The following is a 6903-nucleotide window of genomic DNA, read 5'->3' on the forward strand; positions in this document are numbered from 1 at the left end:
CCACTGTCAAAAACTTTTCAAAAGCAAACTTCACGCTACTTAAGACTGAGGTAGAAAGGTTCACAGCCCCCCATGCTAAAGGACAATGCTGTCCAAAATGCTGAATCCCTTACAAAGACACTCTATGAGCACCTGCAAGGATGCATGGATTGTACTATCCCAAGCAAAACCAAGACTCACTCCTCCAAGAAAAGGAAACCAGTCTGGTGGACCCATGCCATAAATAAGCTATACAATAGAAGGAGGAAACTAGTACAGAAAAGAGTAAAATCTCAAGAAGGAAAGACATCCCTGATCAGTATCAGCAAGAAACTATGATCCCTCATAAAATCATCTAAGGCTACCTTCGAAAGAAAAATTGCCAAGGACTCCAAAGATAACCACAAAGTGTTCTTTAGCTATGTCAAAAACCTAAGTGGAAATTCTCAGATCTGCTCTGAGTTAGTGCAGAATGCCACGAAATACACTGAACTGACTGATATTGCCAACATTCTGGCAGACAAGTTTAGTGCAAACTTCACCCCCTCTCACCCCCTAAAGGGCCCATAACCATACCAGAAGAATGTAGAGCCCCAGCAATCACTGACACACAGGTTAAAACAACCCCATCCAAAACCAAACATAGCTTTAATGGAACTGGACAGTGTCCCAGGCTGTGTCTTACACAAGCTCCAAAATGAACTAACCTCTCACCTAAACACACTGTTCAAACTCAGCCTCTCTACAGGCTACATACCGATAGAGTGGCGCACAGCAGCAGTTATCCCACTCCACAAAGGTGGAGCCACAACAGACCCCGTGAACTATTACCCTATAAACCTGACTAGCCTGGTCTGCAAGGCTATGGAGCGCATCATCATGGAACTCATTAACAGAGACATTGGGAACCTCCAAACATTGCACCCTACCCTGTTTGGCTTTGTTAAGGGCAGATCATGCCTCCTAAACCTGGTGAACTTCTTTGAGACAGTTACCAAGGCTTTAGACAAGGGAAAGGAGGTCCACACAGTCTACCTAGACCTCGCAAAAGCTTTTGACACCATTCCGCATTCTAGTATTATAGACTAGCTCACCAGTCTGAACATAAACCCCTATGTCATGAGATGGGTTACCAGTTGGCTCACAGATAGAACCCATACGGTGAGAGTTGCAGGCTCTAGGTCTGACTCTAAACCAGTTACAAGTGGCGTTCCCCAGGGTAAAGTCCTGGGAACCCCTCCTGTTCAGTATAAACTCAGAGGTACAGGCAAGCACAGGAGGACTATGGCTGACCAAGTTCGCAGACAACTGCAAACTGGAGGCCATAATTGACTCTCCAGCTGATACAGACATCCTCCAGAAGGGTCTCACTGAGATGGATACCTGATGTCAAAATTATGGCCTCAAGCTAAATGCCAAAATGTGCATAGTCATCCCCTTTGGAAAAAATAAAGTACCCACGAACTACCACATATGTGGTAGTCCCCTAAATACAGAAAATGTAATAAGGGATCTAGGGACCCAAGTAGATAATCTCTTCTTTGATAATCATATTGCCAAGGTGGTTAGAAAATCCTTCTATGTAGCCCACCTTATCACAAAAGGATTCGCATCTAGAACAAAAGAGGATATTGTGCCCCTCTACGCATCACTCATCAGACCCATCATAGAGTACAACGCCCCATTTGGGATGTACCTTACAAGACATCTGCAACAGCTGGAAAGACCACAGAAGTACCTCACCAAGAGGATTACTGGCCTCAAACAGATGCCCTATGCAGCCCGACTGAAGAAACTCCAGCTGTACCCGGTTGCATACCACCTACTCAGAGACGATTTCTGCTTGACATACAAGGCCATGTCCAACCCAGAACTGATGGACATGCTCCATCTAAAAAAAAACAAATCCCCAAGAGCCACATGCTCTAGGGATCTAAACCTCACCATAACGATACATAGGACATGCTGGAGGGATAAATTCCTGTCCCAGAGACTCCCCATGCTTTGGAACAGGATTCCAATCTACATTATGCAGAGCCCCTCACTAACACTCTTCAAGAGAAACCTTGACGAGTGGATGGGAAACAGAAAATTTACCCCAGGGATCACTGCAGTGTCTCTGCTGGACAGAGGCACAAGGAACTAATCTAAGGGGGCGGCAAAAGCCAACACATTCGGGCTAGGCTTATAGATGCCCTTGGGCGGATAGCCTAGTACTTACCTATGAACCTATGAATATATATATATATATATATATATATATATATATATATCCGGGTCTACTTCATATGATCGACAGTTCATTTGATTGACATTCATTTGATTGACCGAGACCAAACATCTAAATTTCAAAACACCTAAAACCCATTTGATCAAAACTCATAACACTGACACATGAAATTAAAAACATTATGCCATTTCCCCACTGTAGCATGATCCTGGAGTTAGTATATATGGTTGAGGGGTATGTGGGTGGCATAGTCCACCACATACTTCATACATTTCAAACATACACATGGATACTTATAACTGAAATGACTAACTCTTTGCAGACAACAATACTTATCTAAACTATGTGGGGGCCCCCTAACTATATATGCTAACTCCAGGATTGCGCTACAGTGGGGAAAATGGTATAATGCTTTTTATTTCATGTGTCAGTGTTATGGGTTTTGATCAAATGGGTTTTAGGTGTTTTGAACTTTAAGTGTTTTGGTCTCAGTCAAATGAATGTTGATCAAATGAACAGTCGGTCATATGAAGTAGACCTATATATATATCTATATATCTATCTATATATATATATATATATATATATATATATATATATATATATATATATATATGTATATATATATATATATATATATATATGTATATATATATGTTTGTGTGTGTGTGTGTGTGTGTGTGTGTGTGTATGTACAATGAGAGAGAAACAGAATTATTTTTGAGAATTGAGCTTGAACTTTTAGTTTGCATAATTAAGGTTTCAGTGGCAAGACAGAGAGATTTTTAAACTATGTTAGAGAATCACATGCACATACAACTGTGCCTTTCATCACATAACACACACACACACACACACACACACACACACACACACACACACACACACACACACACACACACACACACACACACACACACACACCACATCAAAGAGTAAGACTCACTGTCAGAATTGTATACCTGTAAACAGAAAACTAAAACAGAATTATTTCTTGTTGGGTATATGGATAAGTTATTCCTAAGGAAAACCCTGACAAAACTCTTATAAGATAAGATGGATCATAATTTTAAAATAATTGATTATTTTAAATATGGAAGGTAGCACTTTAAGGCAGTGAACTCTTTAATGAGAATTGCTGGCAGATTTCTAACAAGACTAAAGAAACGAGTCACCATAATGGTCATGATTCAGAAACAATGGACAGCGTTTATAAACATTTTTGCAAGGCATTGTGGGTCAGAAAAATCTGATGCTGTAAAGTGCCAGGGTCTGTAAGGAAGCAGCTCATTCACTGCTTAGCAGAGAGATACTGTAATTTGGAGGTATTGTAGCTCTAAAAAGCTCAGCTAAAAAATGCAAAGATAAACTGGTGCAGGTCATTTAAAAATGTCAGTATGTTTAGCGGTAATGCTAAAGATCATAGCTAGACTGAGTAAGTTAAACATATTTCACTTATTCATGAATTACACAGAAATTTTTGCTACTTAGTCCTCCTCTTAAATATCTGCAGTGGCTTATAGACCTCAGCAACATGGGCTAACTCAGCAACAAATCATTTAGCAGTACCTAGACAATGTGTTACTGAGGACCATCTGCATTCTGCAACAGACAGGTGCTAATATATGTACCATTAAAAGACAGAGGTAGCACAGCTGCACACTTAATATCTAATATCTTCTATTCCAAAACCAGTAACAGTTCAGTGTAGTTCAATGCTGTTTAGTGCTGCGCATTTCAGTGTGCAGTTGCACATGCCATGCTTTATCCAGTACCATAGAGCAATTATCACATGTGCTGCCCAATCATTATCTTTGCAGGTGACTGGGGATACATCACACAGCATCAGATATGATACACACAATGTAGGACACTGGATGCAGACAGGGAGATTTGGCAGACTACATTTCATCACTGAGAGTGGTAGCATAGAAAGACTGTGTGTGATGTGATGTTTCACAGGGAATTCTGTGGAATGTCTCTTCCTTTGGCTGATGGTCTGTCCCTTGAGGCATTCTGTTTGGAGTACCCAAGGGTATTATATGAATTATTGCATGTCTGGTTATACAGTGTGTCCACTAGAATGTTTTTCAGGGTGTTGTATTCTGAGAAACTGCATTGCATAATCATCTCACTGGCTGGAGCCCCTCCAGTGTAGGACTCTCTAGCTCATTCAGGGCACATGACAAATACCATGGGATTATGCTGTGTTGATTTCAGCACAGATAGTGTGGTGTGGCTGTGCAGGATGTTGATGCAGAACCATGGAATAGACATGCCATAGGCTGAGAAGTCTCTCAGCCACATAAGCGACAAGTGTTCTATGATTCCTCCCAGCACTGGCAGATACATGTGCCAAATCCATCTGGTTCTGCATGACCACATTCATATATGCCACAGTTGACAGTTTATCCGTAGAGTCCAGCTAACAAAGGCGGTGCTTAAGCCATAAGATTCATATTAAGTATAAAATCTCGTCATGATTTTGTGACATTGTTTTGTACCTTTATGCATGATGCATCTCATACTATTCAAGTTATAGATGTCATGTGTAACAGCAGATAGCGGAGTGACACCAAAATTAGCTTGAATGCCACTTCTTGTCATCTATTATGTTACGTTATTCCTAAGATGAGCCGTTTTAGTGGACTGCTACAGATATAATTAACTACACTAACAAGTAGTTATTTTATTATGAAGCTATTGGAATACATATACCTTATATCAGTTTTTAAAACAACTCTTAAAAATCAGTAGTGTAGTTATGGGTCATTTATACTTAATTACTTTTATTCTAGTACTTGTTTGTGGAGAAGGTTCTTCTTAGAAAAGTTTGTCTGTTTGATTTAAAATTATATTTAATTTTTACAGGACAGAAGCTCTGCCTCCATAGGAGTATAACTATAAAAGACAACAGCTTCTGGACCCTCAGTCCATCTATGTACAAGGATTGACACTATGGGCCAGATTCAGGAAGGCTTACACGGAGTTCAAGAGTAGTGTAAGCCTCCGTGTAAGCCTCCTGATTCAGCAACAGCCCAAATCTCCGTGTAAGAGACAGCTAACACGTCTCTTACACGGAGTGGAAATGCTCAATACCTCATTTGCAGCTCCAAGATATGCAAATGAGGTATGTGAGCGATCCACAGCCAAAACAGTCCGTGTAACGGACGTGTTAGCTGCAGAAATGTACTCAGCTGACAACTGAGTACATTTCTGCAAAATTAAAAACGGAGCTATGTCAGCTCCAAATAAAGGGTGCATTTGTTATTAAGCATGCCAATGGCCAAATATGTGGCCATTGGCATGAAAAAGTGTTGCAAAAAAAGTTATATAACTTTTTTTTTTTTCACGGGATTTATGTGTTTAACTGTAGCGCACACCCGCGCAAACGGGGTGCGCTACCTAAAACTGAAAACCGAAGCTTATAAGCCCACAATTGTGGGATTTATGTATTACATGAAATGTCAATGGAGGGACTTGCAGAGCAAAAACAATATGGCCTCCGTTTAGTGGTTGTCAAGGGCGGGGAGGACCGTGTAAGATATGTAACTAAGCATTACTAGGCAATCCTATGTAAATGAGGCTTACAATACTGAATCACACTGCCACATAAGTAATGAGCACTTTCTGAGTCGTGTAAGAGTTAGAGAAGGGGGAGGAACAGAGTAAGAGGTAGGTGACATCATGGGGGGGAAGGATAGAAAGAAATGTACCAGATTGGAGGGCAATGTAAGGTAAGAGATGACAGACAGACATCAGGGAGGGAGGTGTGTCCCAACAGAACACTAGGAATGTCAAGAAATTGAGGGCATACGCTATCCCTACAAAGTTTCTTGAAATACGTGCATCTGGCAATGTGCGTGTAAGGCAGGTTCAACATGTGGGGCGTGTTGCAAACTGTTTACAACGGTTTGCTGGCGCACGGTGTAAGGCGTGTCTTGCGTTTAGCATGAATCAGCCTAGCTAACACCGGTAAGGATGTGTGCTGCGTATAACACCGTGTAAGGATGTGTACACGCGTTTAAGTTACTGTGAGCGTGTTTAAGCCGGTGTGCACATTGCTCCCCCTCAGGAAACAGAGAGGAAATAGGAAACAACCAAAATACAGGAAACTGCCAGAAGATACTACTAAAGTTAATTGGTGGAAACAATTAGAAGCAGGCAATTACACAGGCAGACTAGAAGCCCAACCCAGCACTTAAAACACAACAAAGAGCAGTGCAGGCTGTTTCTCACAAGAGATACTGCCAGAAACTAAGCTATCAGAGTTGAAACCTGAAAAAGCTGAACTCAGAGCAGAAATGCTAGGGGCTGCCATAGCTGTTATAATCAGACATAGGCTTAATTCGCGAGGGTGGTGATAATGCAGATGCTGACAGACAACCCAGAGTGAGGAGAAGGAGAAGAGTATACAGGCCTAGGGTCACCTACCATGGGTTACATGAGCTGGAGATAGTAGAGCCATAGAGTGGACAGAGAGCTCCTGCAGCAGATTGTTGAGCTGTGCAGGCCACGCCTCACACACAGAACCAACAGAGGGGAACCCATCCCAGTGGAAACCAAGGTATGTGCTGGCCTAAGAATACTAGCAACAGGTACCTTTCAGAGACCAACTGGCGATATGATGGGGATATCACAGGCATCAGCCTCCAGGGTACTGCACCAGTTCCTGGATGCCATGTCACCACATG

The sequence above is a fragment of the Protopterus annectens genome, chromosome 3.part0 (genome assembly GCF_019279795.1).
Source record: "Protopterus annectens isolate FY-2018-M chromosome 3.part0, PAN1.0, whole genome shotgun sequence".
NCBI lineage: Eukaryota > Metazoa > Chordata > Ceratodontiformes > Protopteridae > Protopterus > Protopterus annectens.